We start from the raw sequence: 19,689 nt of genomic DNA on the forward strand, positions 1-19,689 counted from the left end.
ATACCCAGAATATATAAAGAACTCTTACAATCCAATAACAAAGAAAAATCCTCAAATGACCCAATTAAAAATTGAGCTGAGAACTTGACTAACCATTTTTCCAATGAAGAAATACAGATGACTAATGCTCAGCACCATCAGTCATCAGGGAAATTAAAATCACACCCACACTGAGATACCACCTCACACCCGTTAGGATGGCCATTATCAAAAAACAGAACATAGCCAGTGTTAGCCATTAGGTGAGAAAAGCCCTTGTGCACTGTTGGTGGGCTTATAAAATGGTGCATGGAGATACCTAAAAACATTAAACTACCATATCATTCAGCCATCTCACTTCTGGGTAGATATCCAAAAGAATTGAAGACAGAATCTCCAAGAGATATTTGCATACCCTTGGACAGCAAGGAGATCAAACCGGTCAATCTTAAGGGAGATCAACCTTGAATATTCACCGGAAGGACTGATGCTGAAACTGAAGCTCCAGTGTTTTGGTCATCCGAACAGACGACTCGTTGGAAAAGTCCCTGATGCTAGAAAAGATGGAGGGCAGGAGAAGAGGGCATCGAAGGATGAGAAGGCTGGACAGTATCAACAATATAATAAACATGAACTTGGGCAATCTTTGGGAGATGGTGAGGGACAGGGAGGCCTGGTGTGCTGCGGTCCACAGGGTCACAAAGAGTCGGACACAACTGGGGGACCGAACAAAACAACAACAACTTCATTATTATTCACAATAGCCAAGATATGGAGGCAACCCCAATGTCCAATGAACAGATTTTAAAACATGTGATGCATAATATACAGTGGAATATTATCTAGCCTTAAAAATGAAGGAAAACCTGTCATTCGTTACAGTAGAGATGAATTTGAGGACATTGTACTGAGTGAAAAGAGTCAGTCACAACAAGGAGAAATCCTGCATGATTTCACTTATATGAAATAGGTAATCAAGCTCATCGAAATAGGAAGTGGCGTGGTGGTTGCTAGGGGTGGAGGAGGAGGAGGGAGATACGGAGTTGTTCACTGCGATAGCTTTTTAGTCGTGCAAGATGTAGATAGAGTTCTAGAGATCTGTTGAACGACCCAGTGCATACTGTATTGTACTGTACGCTTAAAGATTGTTTAGATGGTAACTTGGTGTGTGTGTGTGTGTGTGTCTGTGTGTCTGTGTGTTTTATCCACAGTAAGAAAAAAGAATGAGCATATCATCTAATTCTGGCCAGTAAGATTGGAAGGAAAGTCATGTGGGGTGGCAGGAGGACCTGTTTGCTTGCTCTTAAGAAAGCAATTGAAGAAGAAATCGTTGTCTGGCATTGTTACTTGTGTTTCACTGCTTTTCTGACACTGATGTACACGCACCTGGAGACCCTCAGGGCACAGAGCCAGACCACTGACTTACTGCAGCTAAAGTTGCCAGACCTTTGAGCAACAGATTTTCTTACTTAATTTAGCTGAGTCACTGTTTCATGTTACTTGCAGCACATGTTACTTGCATCTTCCTTGTAAAATAGAGATGATTTCTAAGACACAATTTTATTCTTTAAGTATCTTGACAAGTTATCTAAACTATATAGCTATTGAAAAATAGACCTACAAATCTAGACCTACGTTAGAGCGAGGGATTAATCTATGCATTGCTGCTAAGTCACTTCAGTTGTGTCTGACTCTGTGCGACCCCATAGACGGCAGCCCACTAGGCTCCCCCGTCCCTGGGAGTCTCCAGGCAAGAACACTGGAGTGGGTTGCCATTTCCTTTTCCAGTGCATGAAAGTGAAAAGTGAAAGTGAAGTCGCTCAGTCGTGTCCAACTCTTAGCAACCCCATGGACCGCAGCCTACCAGGCTCCTCCATTCATGGGATTTTCCAGGCAAGAGTACTGGAGTGGGGTGCCATTGCCTTCTCTGAATCTATTCATTAGGATTACTTACTTAAAAATATGGAGAGGACTTTCTATTTTTAAATGCAGGTTTATTGAGGTGTGATTTATACATAGTGAAATCTCAGTTTTTAGATACACAATTTTGATTTTGACAAACACATACTTGTTTATGGGTTAATCTTTATGCCCATTTACTAAGTAAAAATGAATTATGATGCATTGTCCTAATTTCAGCTTTTGTTTGAGAAGAAAAATTCTCTCCATAGTGTAAACTCTACCTTTTTATATTTGTAGCTCCAAATTAACTTTAAAGGAGCTGTGAAACCATCTGTGGAGATACAGATAAGAGTCCAATTTAGATCAATATCTTGAGTCCCGAAAGTGCTCTATACACAGTCACAATTTTTTATAAAATAATAAAATTTTGGCCAGTCATTTCTATTCACGTAACTCAGGACTTTGCTGATGCAGGCCCTTACTTTGACTATTCTGTTCATATTCACTTTTGGTTGGAAATCTTTCCTTGAATCTTTATTTAACTCAGATGTATTTTCTGAATCTTAGCATAGCCACAAATCTGTGTTCAACATGGGGTAGTTGGGCTGCAAGACTTTTCTCTCATTGGTATTTGGATGCCAATCTGTCTTCTAACATCGAATTTGGGATGTTCCTTACCAATCTCATTAATAGACAACCCATTTCTTCTTTGTGAATGCTTTGCTTGTTAGGTTTTCCCTTTATCTTTGGAGTTTAGGAATTTCTAGAATATACCTTGAGGTGTGTGCATATATACATACGTATATGTTTTAGTTTTTATTTTTTTACTTCAGTATAGTTGATTTATAATGTTTCAGGTGTATGGCAAAGTGATTCATGCCTAAATATATATAAATGTGTTTACATATATTCTTTTTAAAATTCTTTTTCATTAAGATTATTATAAGATATTGAATACAGTTCCCTGTGCTATACAGAAGGTCCTTGGTTGGCTATTTTTTATATAGTGGTGTGTCTCTGTTAATCCTAAATTCCTAATTTATCCTCCCCCTGTTACCTTTTGGTAACCATAAGTTTATTTTCTATATCTGTGAGTCTGCTTCTGTTTTGTAAATAAGTTTATTTGTATTATTTTTTAATATTCCACATATAAGTGATATCTTACCCTATTTGTCTTTCTCTGATTTGCTTCACTTAGTATGCTAATCACCAGGTCCATCCATGTCGCTGCAAATGGCACTATTTCCTTGTTTTTGATGGCCGAGTAATATTCCATATTATTTATATATATATGTGTGTGTGTGTACACACACACACACACACACCCCTTCTTTATCCATTCATCTATTAATGGACATTTAGGGTGCTTCTGTGTATTGGCTGTTGTAAATAGTGTGTGTATTGGCTGTTGTAAATAGTGTTGCTGTGAACATTGGGATGAATGTATCTTTTGAATTCAAGCTTTTGTCTTTTCTGGATACAAACCCTATATGCCCAGGCATGGGATTGCTGGATCATATGGTAGCTCTATTTTTAGTTTTTGAAGGAACCCCCATAGTGTGTATATATTTTAAATCAGTCCTTCCTGGAACTTGTTGAGGTCTTTCTTTAGCCCTGGGAAAAATTCTCAATTCTTTAATTATAACCTGTTCCTTCTTTTATTTCTGAATGTCTGTTTGCATATTGCATCCATTGGATTTATGCTTTAATTCTCTAATATTTCCCCTCATGAATTTCTCTCTCTTTCCTTTTTTTTTCTGTTACTTGAAAGATTTTCTTCTTGGTCCTCCTTACCCTGAGCAGCTTTCAATATAGATACCCAAGAGCACTAGTTAGCGTGTGTGTGTGTGTGCGCATGTGCGTGTGTATGCGTGTGTGCATGCGTGCGTGTGCGTGTGCGCATATGCGTGTGCATGTGTGCGTGTGTGTGCATGTGCGTGCTGTTGCTTTAGTCATGTCCAGTTTTCTGTAACCCTATGGACTGTAGCCCACCAGGCTCCTCTGTCCATGAGATTCTCCAGGCAAGAATACTGGAGTGGGTTACCATGCCCTCCTCCAGGGGATCTTCTGGACCCAGGGATTGAACCTGGGTCTCCTGCAACTCCTGCCTTGCAGGAGGATTCTTTACTGCCGAGCCACTGGGGAAGCCCCACTAGTAAGCACCTCAGAGTAAAAACCAGCTTTTGTACTCACTTATCTCTTGAGATAAAAGGTCTAAGCTGTGGTACATAGACACCATGGAATATTACTCAGCCATTAAAAGGAATTCATTTGAATCAGTTCTAATGAGATGGATGAAACTGGAGCCCCTTATACAGAGTGAAGTAAGCCAGAAAGATAAAGAACATTACAGCATACTAACACATATATATGGAATTTAGAAAGATGGTAATGATAACCCTATATGCAAAACAGAAAAAGAGACACAGATGTACAGAACAGACTTTTGAACTCTGTGGGAGAAGGTGAGGGTGGGATGTTTCAAAAGAACAGCATGTATATTATCTATGGTGAAACAGATCACCAGCCCAGGTGGGATGCATGAGACAAGTGCTCGGGCCTGGTGCACTGGGAAGACCCAGAGGAATCGGGTGGAGAGGGAGGTGGGAGGGGGGATCTGGATGGGGAATACATGTAAATCCATGGCTGATTCATGTCAATGTATGACAAAACCCACTGAAATGTTGTGAAGTAATTAGCCTCCAACTAAAAAAAAAAAAAAGTCTAGTGAATGCGATTTCAGATTGGAAAAAATCCCCAGTTTACCAAAGAATGCACACTAGTCATCAGTTTTTATGCAGAAATAGTACAGTCTCAGACTTTATGAAGCAAAATGGATCTACAAGGAGGAATGGACTAGTACAGCCTATTAGCAGTTACTACACAACTCTCACAGACACTTGAAGATCAATAAAGCAGAAAATGAGGATAGAGAAGACTAGACTGACATCATTAACACGTAGAATCTGAAACACAGACTGGCTTTCCCAGGTAGCTCAGTGGTAGGTAAATAATTGGCCTGCTAATACAGGAGCCTCAGGAGCCTCAGGTTTGATCCCTGGGTGGGGAAGATACCCTGGAGGAGGAAATGGTAACCCACTCCAGTATTCTTGCCTGGAGAGTCTCATGGACAGAGGAGCCTGGCGGGCTACAGTCCATGGGGTCACAAAGAGTTGGACTTGACTGAGCGCACACAATACACAGACTCCTGGGCCCCTAACCGCAGTGCACATTCTTTGAAGCACAGGATATCCTTGAAAACTGACCATGCAACAGACCACAAAGATGAAAGAAACCAAAAAATTGAATTTATTAATACAGTCAGAAGTCAGTTATCTAAGAAATCTAATAATGTAGAAAAATCTTTGGTATGATTGACCAAGGGGAAAAGAGCAATGGGAACGAAAAATAAATAAATATACATCTTAACAGGATCTATGGGTCTCATAATTGTTCTCAGTTCATTACCACTTCCTAAACTGTAACCTTTGTCACGTCAATTTGCAGTTCTTCCTAGTAAAGTAGAGTATATCCATTTCCATTCTTGATACAGGGCTGGGCCATGTGACTTACATTGGTTGATGAGTTTGAACTGACAGTGTTCCAGTTCTGAATCTGGTCCTTAAGAGGTATCACCTGTTTCCACTTCCCTGACATGAACTTCTGCCATCACCATGAAAACATGTCTCCTGTTTTTCTCATGGGTAGCCAGGTGGTCCAAGAAGGCTGTGAGACATACCTTCAGATATGGAGCCAAACCACTAAATTAACCAATTCCCAGCTGTCTTACAGGTGTGTGGGCTGAATTAAATGTTGGTTTATATCACTGATTTTGGGGTGGTTTATTATACAGCATTATTGCAGCTATGCTATTCTAGCAATAAATTTGAAAAAAAATTAACAATCCAGATAATTTTTTAAGAAATAAATTTGGACAAAATAGACTCAAGAAGAAGTAGAAAAATTGAATAGAGGAATTATCAAAAAGAAAAATGAAAGATATTACAAAATTCTACCATGCCCAAATGACATATTCTACTAAATTTTCAAATAACAGATTATTTGCATCTTATACAGAACATGGAAAGAAATGAGGTGCTATCTGGTTCATTTAAAAAAAAAAAAGGTAATATGATGAAAACAATGTGAAACTAGCACAAAAAGAAGAAAAAAAAATCATTGACCAAGTCTAATTGAACATGCATGCAGACATCCTCAATTAAATAGGAGTGAAAAGTTATAGTTAAGAACCAAAACAGAATGTTGCGCTCATGGTCAGTGGCTTCAGCCGTGTCCAACTCTATGTGACCCCATGGACTGTAGCCCACTAGGCTCCTCTGTCCGTGGGATTCTCCAGGCAAGAACACTGGAGTGGGTTGCCTTGCCGTCCTCCAGGGGATCTTCCCGACCCCGGGATCAAGCGCAAGTCTCCTGTGTCTTGTCTCCTGCATTGAAGGAGGACTTTTTACCCACTGAGCCACCTGGGAAGCCCGAAACAGTATGTTAAGTGATCATATACTTAGGAGCCAAAAGTTAATGATAAAGTTTATTAATAGTAAATACTGTAGTGGTGCTGAGACAGGGAAAATAAAAGTTTTCCTTTTTTCGCATCATTTTTCCATCAGTAAATGTCCATTCTCTTCTGTGTTCTACCCCAAACTCAGCTGACCACTTCTTCTGTGATGCCACCTAAGGATTAGTTTAATTGCTTTTTGTAATTTGATTTATTAAGTGCATGTGAATCCTCAAAAAATTTATGGAACTTTAAAGGTGATCACTGGAAACTATTCATCATCTTCAAGTATCTTGTGAAATATAGACCCTCAAAATATAAACTCTCAAAAAAATAGACCCTCAAAATTATTGTTTGGGAAGTTCCCTGGTGTCCAGTGGCTGAGACTATGCTTTCAATGCAGAGTGCCTGGATTTGATCCCTTATAAGGGAATTGGGGCCCATATATCACAAGGAATATCTCGTTTGCTACAACTAAGATCTGGTGCAACCAAATTAAAAAAAAAAAATCCTGATTAAAAAAAATAATTGCTTGCCTGATGTGTGAAATGGGCTATTTTAAATTTCTTTCAGACAAAATTCTAAAATAAGCAGATTTATGAATAAAGATACTAAGCATAATGCATAAATGTTTTTCAACTCTTTGAATAATAGTTTATAATACACAGTTTCCTATTTAATATTTTAAAATTTGTGAGTTGTGTTTTAATCCTCATTTTACAGATGATTGTACTGAGGCTAACTAAATTGAGCAACTTCACTTTCACTTTTCACTTTCACGCATTGGAGAAGGACATGGCAACCCACTCCAGTGTTCTTGCCTGGAGAAGCCCAGGGATGGGGGAGCCTGGTGGGCTGCCGTCTATGGGGTCGCACAGAGTCGGACATGACTGAAGTGACTTAGCAGCAGCAGGAAGCAACTAAATTGAAGTAATTGTCCCCTTATCTCTAATAAATAGAAAGTTTATACTTGAATTTAAGGCTTTAAATGAGCATTCTTGTTTTCTAATATGTAAATCTACTAAACTTCTTTCCATAGTAATTTAATTTTAAAACACAAAAGTGATTTAATTTTGTTAAAATAACTAGCGCAAATATCCAAATAGTAATAGAAAGTTTTTAAGGCCAGAATTTTATTTTTAAATAGGAAAATTTAGAAAAGTTTATGGATGTACCATGATTCCATCACTGCTAATTCCATCATCTCATACAAAAACAGAATTAGTTTACTGGGATTGGTTGTTATAAGTTTAGTTTTCTTTTTGAAGGTTGAAAATTTTAATTAAAAATGATAGAAATCAACAGAGAAAACATATAATGAATAGGAAAAACATTTTAATTCTGAGAAAAGGTGAGGATCATTGATTTGTTTGGGGAAAAAATGAGGTCTTTAAACTTGGGAAATTTATTTATTTATTTTATAAACTTGGGAAATTTAAAATGACAGTAAACTGAACTAGAGAAAGCTAGTCTAAGGAGGGAGATAGTACTCTAGCACAAGGGATATAAAAGTGATTTTGCCAATTTATACTATTGTCCTGTGTTACTTGTTATTCATTTTTGTAGATTAACTAAGACACACACACACGTATATATATATATAATTTAATTTTTTTAAAATTCCAAAGTATCTAGTATCTGGTCATTTGAGTAGCTCATGTTGTTTCACTAATGCTTGGATTCATGCTATACTGATAATGTCCACGAGGTGGCACTGCAACATTATATTTATTTTGGAGTCGCCCCAGCATTTCCACTGTGGCTGCAGTCAGCTACAGCTTGGACTTACAGGGATGCCCCTGGAGGCTGCTGGCTGCTCAGAGGGAGATTGCTGGAGAGTCTGCTTCCAGGAATTCTGAAAAAATCTGAGGGCTGAACTAACAAAGTTGCTGATGGGCAATGCCCACTAGAACTGAAAATTTGAAAGGAGTGCTTTTCTCCTCTCCACATATCTTTTACCTCCCTTTTGTGTCCCTACAAACAACACAATAGGAAATCAGTGGGCAAAATAGGGGAATACAGTTTGTAGTCTCAGCACAGAGCAGAGTGGGCTTGGATGAGAGAGACAGTGAGTAAATAAGCAGCATGAATAAATCAAACAACCAGACTTCATTGTATATGGGAGAAGTGGCTGGAGTTGAAACATTATTTGTGTTTGTGTTATCTCGAAGGAGAATGAAGGCACTAAAAGTTCTTAAAGAGACGGGAACACCAGACACCTGACCTGCCTCCTGTGAAACCTGTGTGCAGGTCAGGAAGCAATAGCTAGAACCGGACATGGAACAACAGACTGGTTCCAAATTAGGAGAGGAGTACGTCAAGGCTGTATGTTGTCACCCTGCTTATTTAACTTATATGCAGAGTACATCATGAGAAATGCTGGGATAGATGAAGCACAAGCTGGAATCAAGATTGCTGGGAGAAATACCAGTAACCTCAGATATGCAGATGACATCACCCTTATGGCAGAAAGCAAAGAAGAACTAAAGAGCCTCTTGATGAAAATGAAAGAAGAAAGTAAAAAAGTTGACTTAAAACTCAGAATTCAGAAAACTAAGATCATGGCATCTGGTCTAATCACTTCATGGCAAGTAGATGGGGAAACAATGGAAACAGCAAGGAATTTATTTTCTTGGGCCCTAAAATCACTGCAGATGGTGACTGCAGCCAGGAAATTAAAAGAAGCTTTTGCTGCTTGGAAGAAAAGCTATTACAAACATAAACAGCATTTTAAAAAGTGGAGACATTACTTTTCTGACAAAGGTGTGTATAGTCAAAACTATGGTTTTTCCAGTAGTCATGTACAAATGTGAGATTTGAACCATAAAAAAGGCTGAGCACCGAAGAAGTGATGCTTTTGAACTGTGGTGTTGGAGAAGACTCTTGAGAGTCTCTTGGACTGCAAGGAGATCCAACCAGTCCATCCTAAAGGAAATCAATCCTGAAAATTCATTGGAAGGACCAATGCTGAAGCTGAAACTCCAATACTTTGGCCACTTGATGCAAAGAACTGACTCATTGGAAAAGACCCTGATGCTGAGAAAGACTGAAAGCAGGAGGAGAAGGGGATGACAGAGGATGAGATGATTGGATGGCATCACTGAGTCAATGGATATGAGTTTGAGCAAACTCCGGGAGATGGGGAAGGGCAGGGAAGCCTGGTGTGCTGCGGTCCATGGGATCACACAGAGTTGTACACGACTGAGTGACTCACAACAACAAAAGACATCGATTATCTTTAAACTTTTTAAAAGTTAAATATACATGTTACAGTCTCTAGGGTACTTACTGAAAGTGAAGGTGTTAGTTGCTCAGGCATGTCCAGCTGTGCCACCCCATGGACTATATAGCCCACCAGGCTTCTCTGTCCATGGAATTCTCCAGGCAAGAATACTGGAGTGGGTTGTCATTCCCTTCTCTACGGGATCTTCCTGACCCAGAGATCAAACCTGGGACTCTTGCATTGCAGATGGATTCTTTTCCATCTAAGCCACCAGGGAAGCCCAGGGTGCTTACTACAAGAACACAAATAGACTATAACTTTCAAAGTGGGAGAAGGAAAAACTGGAATGAAAGGAGATATTCCATCAATCCAGGAGAGGACAAGAAAGGAGGAAAATGGATTATTATAAACTAACAGATATGGAAAAAACAAAATAAGGTATTTGAAATAAATCCAAATATATCAGTTATCACAATCACAATCAGATTCAATGGATTAAAAATTCCAAATAAAATAGATTAAAATTTAGAAGTATCTATTTTATGCTCTTTTTGTATATAGCCCTCAAATATAGAGATCCAAAAAGATTAGGAACTTAAAAAAAACAGAGGTTGGGCAGGGACTAAAAGGCAAGTACTAACAGAAAGAAGGCCAATGGAAATGAGAGAAAAATCAGTTTATATGACATATTCTGTTCAGTATGGATAGGAGCTTAAAAACATCTAATTCCCAACTGAGCTATAATTCCAGTCTGCCCTTATGGTTCTCAGAAAATGGGTACACATTGTCTGGGGAGACAAAGATAAAGATTCCTTTAATTTTATGGATCAAAATTCCATAGCTGACAAACATTTGCATTAGGCAAAAGTGGAGAATACCCTTTCAATTCAGTTCTCGCTCTCTTTTTTATTTTTTGAGGTGGTTTAAATAAGTAGTATCTTTTCATTTTGCTCCTAAATATGTTATTATCTATCTGTATTCAATAAGAACATTTTCTAACATAACCAGAGTACCATTGTCGTATGTAACAAATTTCCTAATAATTAGAAATGATTATAAATCCAGTCCATATTCCAATTAACTCAGTTACCCATTATGCATTGTATTTCTCTTTCATTTTTGTAGCTGTTTAGATCACAAAACCTATGCTGTTCTACCTCCAAAGTTGACTTGCTTAACTTTCCTTCACTTCAATCAGTAATTTCCACCAACCTGGTCTTACCTTGGAACAAGGGAGAAAACAATCTCTAGGTTATAAAATTCATAAATAGGGGAATGTGTTAAACATTCTGGTTTTTAATTTCTGGGTCATATAAGATACTCAGAAAATGTTAGTTAAATTCAAACTGTTTGCACAAATGTGAATTGTACAATGTGTTAGCTGTAAGTCAGGTTGGTCATTTCTTGTATTTCTTTATATTCCCTCTATCGTGTATTTTCAAATCCTTGTAAATGGATAGACACTATGCACAGATGTAGAAAGCAAACTTATGCTTACCAGGGGATTGGCAGGTAAGAGGCGGGTTATAGAGGTATAAATTGGTAGGTTGGGATTGACATATACACACTACTAGATAGCTTTGCGACCCTATGGATTGTAGCCTGCCAGGCTCCTCTGTGGTGTTGGAGAAGACTCTTGAGGGTCTCTTGGACAGCACAGAGATCAAACCAGTCAATCCTGAGTATTCATTGGAAGAACTGATGCTGAAGCTGAAACTCCAATACTTTGGCCACCTGATGAGAAGAGCTGACTCATTAGAAAAGACCCTGATGCTGAGAAAGATTGAAGGCAAGAGGAGAAGGGGATGACAGAGGGTGAGATGGTTGGATGGCATCACTGACTCAATAGACATGTGTTTGAGCAAGCTCTGGGAGATGGTGAAGGACAGGGAAGCCTGGTGTGCTGCAGTCCATGGGGTCACAGAGAGTCAGACATGACTGAGTGACTGCATAACAAGTCTCTGTCCATGAGGTTCTCCAGGTAAGAATGCTGAAGTAGGTTGCCATTGCTTTCTCCAGGGGATCTTCCAGACCTACGAATCAAATCAGGGGTTCCTGCTTTGCAGGTGATTCTTTCCAGCTGAGCTACCAGGGAAGCCCAGATAGAGAAGAAATCAAGTCTAAAGACAGAGACACAATGCATCCTAAACCTGGAGGGTGGGAAGATAGATGATGGAAGGAATCTCCAACACAGGAGACTATTTCCATAGAGGTCATTACAGAGTATTGAGTAGAGTTTCTTGTGCTATACAGTAGGTTCTTATCAATTATCTTTTCTTTATCTAGGGCTTCCCCACTGGCTCAGTTGTAAAGAATCCATTGGTAATGCAGGAGACACAGGAGAATTCCATGGACAGAAGAGCCTGGCATGCTTCAGTCCATGGGGTTGTGAAGAGTCAGACACGCCTCAGCGACTTTCACTTCACTTTTTCTCTATCTACACTCCTGTCTCAGATTATTTATTCAAATCGAAGTCTGTATGCCGAGGGCTCCTGAATTTACATCTTCAATTTGGCTCTCAGATACATACATCTACCTTCATATCTGACACTTTTACCTATATGTCTAATGGGCACCTCACTTTTGACATGTCCAAAATGAAGTTTCTTCTCTTCAAGCTAGTTCCTTCCCAACCTGACCATGCCTCACCATATTCACTATGACCACTTCAGTCAAAACCACAATTAATATGTTTCTGAATTATCATCTTCTTTCTTCCTTTCCCTCACCCAGCCAAGTGAGTGATCCTTTTGAAACAAGTCACTCCTCCATCTAAAAGTCTACATTGATGTCCCTTCAATGAGACTTCACAGCTCCTATCCTTGCCCAGGCCTCTGGGGCTCACAGGACCCGTGACCTGCTTCTGTCTGTTCTCCTGGTTCATCCTTCTCCCACCACACTTGCCTCCTGGTTCTTCCATGAGCACCAAACACCATCCTGCCTTGGGGTCTTTGTACCTGTTCTTGTCCTCCCTGGGATTACCCCTCAGGTATCCACGTGGTTCAGTCCCTCATGCCCCTTTTCAGACCCCTGCTGCAGTGTTAGCTTCCACATATCCTTTCTGAGAAACCCAGTCTAAATTGCAGCCTCCCCATCCTGTTCACTTAATCTGGTTTACTTTTGTTTTTAGAACTTAACCACCTGACATAATATTTTTATTGATGTATAATAACATAGAGCTTTACATGAGTTTCAGTATAATGCAAGAATGTACTGCTAGCCTTATAGTCCCTTGATAGAATAAACGTTCCATAAAGACAGAATTTACCAATCTCTGGCACACAGTTGACTTTCAAAGAGTACTTTCGTTCATTGTTGAATGAATTGTATTTTCCCTCGGAAATTTCACGTTATGAGTTCTTAAGTATTCACTTATTTAACAAAGTATTTGCAACCATTTTCTTTATTTCATATATGGATTAGACAAATTGGAATTTCCAGTTAAAAATTTCATTAATTGGTAGTTGAAATTCTCAGATAGAATAGCTTTTTTGAGCCCCAGCTACACTATTTATAATATATAAATTTTGTGAATTATGTAATTTCTGATCCTTGGAATCCATTTGTATAATACAGGCTAACCCCTGGTGATACAGCCTCCAGTGACTGAATTCACTCTCCCCGAGATGATCAATTCTGTCTTCAGGCAGCAGTAGCCCTTACGAAGAATAATTTTGTCCTGAAGGTTCCATGGATGGCGTCTCTGGATGACTTTCACTCACTGGTCCTAGTAGTGGCCAAAGCATCTCCCCACCGTTTCCACCCACCATGGCAGCTCGTCAAATGTCACACTGAAGGACAGATATCATTTGCCACATTTTAAATTCTGACCTTCCTTTAGAGTGCCGACCCTGCACTCTCCAGCTCAGGGTCAACTGTTGTCTTAACTGTAAGTTTTTTCCCCTGAAAGCCTGGATATTCATCTGGGGTTACGTCACTGGCTGTCTCTTGAGGTACTGCGATACAAGACTGAAAGAAGCTGACTCACTCACGCCTCATCTTCAGTGTGTATGTGCTCAGCTGGTTCTGACTTTTTGCAGGCCCCTGTTCTGTAGCCAGGGTCCTACTTCCTTGTAATTTTCCAGGCAGGAACACTGGAGTGGGTTGCCGGTTCCTACTCCGTGTCATCATTAGAAGGGACCATGGATTACAAACCAGGGATAAGAATGTTTGAAAACAACTGGTCTTTGTGTTTCTGTCCTATTGATGAGTAAGTATTCCGTCTACTGAGAATATAGAAACAAGTGCCTTACTGAAATTGGGTACCGGCATCAGCCACTGGAATTTGATATAAAACATTTATCTGGGCTATGGCTACAGCTTTTACATGTCATAAAATTTTAGACCTAAGAGACATCTTAGAAACAATGTAATCTAACCCACTTATTTCCCAGATAGGAATTCAAGAAAGTTATTCTGTTTAAGCTACACTTTCATGCTTTTTTTTTGTTGTTGTTGTTACTCAATTTTGTGCTTTCTGCTCACCTGAAAAGGAACAGTCATATTACTTTCTGGTGATTGGGGTAAAGATGAGACATAAAGTGGTCTAATTTCCCATCTTTACAGATCATGAGATCTGAAAAAATGAAATGATTTGTCAGATTCAGAAGATTAGTGTGAGGGCCTGACCCTAACTTTCTTCTGGACTTGTGTTCTAGGACACTTTCTATTGCAATGGGGTTTTGATTAAATTCTTAGGTGATTAGAAAGCAGTAATTACCAGTAATCTAGAATCTTCCATTGTATTTCAGAAAAAGTAACGTGAAATACTTAAGAAAGTTGTCAGAGGTCTTTGGGCCAACTGTACTTTTAAAAATACATTTTGAAAATTTAAATATACATAAAAATAAAAATGATAGTATAATGAATGTCCATGTGCCAGATTCAATCATTATCATCATTTTACCTCACTTGCTTAATCCATTCTTTTTTTTTTCCTTTTTTCTGATTTATTTTGAAACAAATCCCAAATGTTGCTATTTTAAGTTGGCATATATGACTATGCTTTGCTAAAAATGGACTTAAAGATCATGAAACCATCATCGCCACTGGCAACATTGACAGTTCCTTGGTATAGTCTAATACAGTCAATATTTATAACTCTCCAACTGTTTCAAAAGTATCTTTTAATATTTGATTTATTTAATTAAAGAACTCACAAGATTCACATTCTGCATTTGATTACATCTAGAATAGTTCCATACCCTCCTTGCCCTTGATTTATTGAAAAAAAAAAATGGGTGCTTTAACCGTTAGAATTTTCCATATTCTGGATTTGTCTATGTGCTTCCTGTTGGTGACTTTTAATTGTTACCCCACCCACTGTATTTCCTAAAATTGAAGTGAGCATTCAAGACTTGAAGAGATTTGGGTTCAACTTTATTAGCAAACATTAGTGTCTTTGGGTGCTTCATAGACAGCATATGGTGTTGGTGTCTAGTTATCATACTTTTGTGATGCTGACATGATATAATTACCTAGAAACTTTTCACCTTGCCATTTCATCTACTGGTAGAAGCATTTTCATTGGGCAAAGTTGCACTTTTCTAATTTTCTTTTAACTTTTATTAACTGGGTGTTTTCTATGGAGAAGAACATTCTGTCATCAACTCTTTTGTACAAAGAAAGCAGGGAAAATGCCTAATTCTTTTCTTTCTACTGTCAATTTTCAAAATAAGGACGTGTTCTAAATACAATAGTGACCAACTAGATTTTTGCTTGTGTGTTTTATTTTTTTTCATTTTTGTTGTTGTTTTTAGTGATAGAAAGAATTTATGAATTCTAATTAATTAACAGCGGTCACTGTTTTTAATATATTCTCATATTTTTTCAGTGGGACTCTTGCTTATATTTGCTCCTGTTTGTTCTTCTGTTTGTTTATTGCTTCCTGTTTGTTTATATTTGCTGCTGACATATCCCATTAGTCTCTGATTGCCTCCTTGCTTTCTGGCATAACTTGTCACAAACCCATTTAATGCATTTTTTTCTCCAAATCTGGAATCAGAATTCTGCCATAGGCTTTGGATCCCGTACTGGGAAATGCTACTTAGAGACCAAAATGTGGGCACTAGGGGTACTCTTGTTTTTGGGTGGTCACTGCCTCTCCTATAGATCTTTGCAGTTACAGAGCTAAGGAATATACATTTTGAACAGAAAAAAAACAATCATGCAATAATACTGATTTGTCTGTATTCAATATCAATATTCAATTCAAATTTAATAGCAGGGAATTTTAGTTTAACTTTTTAAACTTTAAACTCTTTTATACCAATAATTTTAGTTCATAACAATATTGACATCATTATTTGACTTTATGGAAAAATGTGGATCACAACAAAATGGAAGATTCTTAAAGAGATTGGAGTGCCAGAACACCTTACCTGCCTACTGAAAAACCTGTGTGCAACTCAAGAAGAATCAGTGAGAACCGGACATGGAACAGTGGACTGATTCCAAATTGGGAAAGGAGTACATCAAGGGTATATTGTCACCCTCCTTATTTAACTTATATGGAGGGTATATCATGAGAATTGTTGGGCTGGATGAATCACAGATATGCAGATGATACCACCCTAATGGCAGAAAACAAAGAGGAAGTAAAGAGCCTCTTGGTGAAGGTGAAAGAGGAGAGCAAAAAAGCTGGATTAAAACTCAACGTTCAAAAAAAGAAGATCATGGTATCCAATCCCATCACTTCACGGCAAATAGAGGGGAAAAAAGTAGAAACAGTGAAGAATTTTATTTTCTTAGTCTCCCAAATCACTGTGCATAGTGACTCCTGCCAGGAAATTAAAAGATGCTTGCTCCTTGGAAGAAAAGATAGGAAAAACCTAGACAGCGTAGTAAAAAGCAGAGACATTACTTTGCCAACAAAGTTCCATATAGTCAAAGCTATGGTTTTTCTAGTAGTCATGTATGGATGTGAAAGTTGGACAATAAAGAAGGCTGAGTGTTAAAAAATTGATGTTCAAATTCTGGTGCTGGAGAAGACTCTTGAGAGTCCCTTGGACAGCAAGGAGATCAAATCAGTCAGTTCTAAAGGAAATCAGTCCTGAATATTCATTGGAGAAGCTGATGCTGAAGCTGAAGCTCTAGTCCTTTGACCACCTGATGTGAAGAGCCAACTCACTGTAAAAGGCCCTGATGCTGGGAAAGATTGAGGACAGGAGGAGAGGGGGATGACCAAGGAGTGGATGGTTGGATGGCAGCATCGGCTCAATGGACATGAGTTTGAATCAACTCCCAAAGACAGAAAAGGACAAGGAAGCCTGGTGTGTATAGTCCACGGGGTCGCAAAGAGTTGGACACAACTTAGTGAGTGAGCAACAACATAAATATTTGTGTGTATTTGTATATGTATAAACTATAGACTTCCCTTGTGGCTCAGATGGTTAAGTGTCTGCCTACAATGTGGGAGACCAGGGTTCGATCACTGGGTGGGGAAGATCCTCTGGAGAAGGAAACGGCAACCCACTCCAATACTCTTGTCTGGAAAACCCCATGGGAGGAGCCTGGTAGGCTACAGTCCACGGGGTCACAAAGAGTTGGATACGACTGAGCGACTTCACTTCAAGCTAGTTTCAAATTAGTAATACTAACATTTATAATAAATATTGAATTGAATATAAGATTTATTTGAAGCTCTGTTTGTAATTAGAACTCATTTCACTTAAGGGGCTTCCCCAATGGCTCAACAATAGTCTGCCTGTGTTGCAGGTGATGCAGAAGATGTGGGTTTGATCCCTGGAAGAGGAAATGCCAACCTGCTCCAGTATTCTTGCCTGAAAAATCCCACAGACAGAGGAGCCTAGTGGGCTATAGTCCAAAGGGCCGCAAAGAGTTGGACACAACTGAGTGACTAAGTACATGCACGCACCACTTAGGATACACTCTCAAAATATTCAAAAGTCACTATATCTATAATTATAAATGAATAGATCTATTTTTGTATTGTAATGTCATTAATTTGATATTGATAGGTCCAATTGTTTCCATTTGTCTTAAGTTTGGAGGCAAAGTGTGATCTTTAGAACAGCTGCTTCACTGTTACTTGTGGGCTTATTACAAATGCAGACTTTTGGGCCCCATCTCAGAACTTTCAAATCAGAGACTTTGGGAATCAGGCTCTGAAGGTTATTTTTATGTACACTAAAATCTGAGAACCACTGATCTGTTGATAACCCTTCTTATTAGTTTTTTTTTTCAAATATAATACATTTGTATATATATTAACAATCTCTTTTCTTATCTAAATGTTAGTAGGGTATATGTACTGTTCTGTATCTTGCTATTGGAAAAATACACTTTGCATATAAGTCATTTTGTGTTTTTTTTAACCAGGATTTTTTGACGGTAGAGTCCTAGAACTGAATTTGCTATGTAGATTGCTAGTAATTTATTTTTTTAAGATATTGTCAAATTTCTTTTACTAGGAGCTGTATTCTCTTCAGCTGTTTCCTGAAATAACCTTCCCAGCAGAATACGTTGTCAGATTTTTGGATGTTTGACAATCAGATATATAAAGAGTTGTAGCTCATTGGTTTTCATTTACATTTCCCTGAATAAGAGCAAGTTTGAGCATCTTTGTGTACATTTAAGTGCCATTTTCATTTCTTCTTTTGTGAACGTCTGCTCATATATTTTGGCACGTTCCTATCAGATTGTAGTTTTGTTTCTTCTCAGTTTGTAGGAATGATGAATATATTAAGATTATTAACCTTTTAAAGCAAATATTTTTCTCAGTTCATCATTTATCATTTAGCTTCATGTTGTTTTTGTGTCATGCCAGTATTTTAAGGGAAACTGACTTAATTAGATTGATCAATATTTTATCTCATAGGTTTTAGTTTTTGAATTAGTAAGTTATCTTCAGATCTGATTATAAGACAACTTTCCCATGTTTTATTTTCGTGTGTCTTTAGTTTATACATTTAAATTTTGATTCATTTGGAATGTATTCCAGTATGAAGTACTGACCTGATTTTATTTAAGTCTCAGTTCAGTTCAGTTCAGTTGCTCAGTCATGTCCAACTCTTTGCGACCCCATGAACTGCAGCGTGCCAGGCCTCCCTGTCCATCACCAACTCCTGGAGTCCACCCAAACCATGTCCATTGAGTTGGTGACACCATCCAACCATCTCATCCTCTGTCATCCCCTTCTTCTCCTGCCCTCAGTCTTTTCCACCATCAGGGTCTTTTCAAATGAGTCAGCTCTTCACATCAGGTGGCCAAAGTATTGGAGTTTCAGCTTCAACATCAGTCCTACCAATGAACACCCAAGACTAATCTCCTTTAGGATGGACTGGTTGGATCTCCTTGCACTCCAAGGGACTCTCAAGAGTCTTCTCCAACACCACAGTTCAAAAGCATCAATTCTTCGGTGCTCAGCTTTCTTTATAGTCCAACTCTCACATCCATACATGACCACTGGAAAAACCTCTAGTTGTCTTATTAACTATAATAACCTTTTCCCTTAGTAATTTGAAATAGTCCCTATTGCTAGGTTTTGCTCTTCTTCCCCCAGTTCATTCTTGACATTTGTCAATTCTCATTTTTCTATCCTTCCATATTTTTTGCTGCACAACTTCTGCCAATAAAGAATTTTGCAGTTCTTTTATTCTCTCCATCAGAAAACTCTTTATGGAGTTACCCCTTACCAAGCTAACAGCAAGTTCATAGAGTGGTTGATTCTCCTCACTGTTTTATCAAAGCTGAATCTAGGGATTGTTTAGGGTTTGAAGATGGTGGGGGGTTTGGCTCTGGGCCCAGGATGCTTGACATCTTCGTTGTGGCTCCTCTGGATTCAGGATATTCCTGTTAAGAATTAGCTCAGTTTAGGCACTTTGCTTTGGGTGGCCTTAGAGGTGTTTCTTAGAGCATTCCACTCCAGTGGCTAAGAATCTTACTAAAACCTTTGTGTCACACCACAGCACAGCTCAACAAGACATCACACAGCATTTGGAGATGCTTCACTCCACAGACTTCATCCCTTTGTCTGCCTCAGACTCAAGACAGGAGGGATTAAATCCACACCTTTCTTTCAGATTTGGCCATTTTCACTTTTGTTGCCCAA

The 19,689-nt window shown here is 38.6% G+C and overlaps 1 long non-coding RNA gene across 1 annotated transcript in view; it reads left to right on the forward strand.

Moving 5' to 3' along the window:
• Positions 1-14,485, forward strand: part of LOC133072368 (uncharacterized) — a 26,321-nt gene extending 11,836 nt beyond the window's left edge. The window contains exon 2 of the long non-coding RNA XR_009696722.1: positions 13,194-14,485. This is a non-coding gene — a long non-coding RNA (uncharacterized LOC133072368). The remainder of the gene's footprint in view (positions 1-13,193) is intronic.
• Positions 14,486-19,689: the final 5,204 nt, after the last annotated feature.

This window comes from Dama dama, chromosome 18 (assembly GCF_033118175.1).
Source record: "Dama dama isolate Ldn47 chromosome 18, ASM3311817v1, whole genome shotgun sequence".
NCBI classification, from domain to species: domain Eukaryota; kingdom Metazoa; phylum Chordata; class Mammalia; order Artiodactyla; family Cervidae; genus Dama; species Dama dama.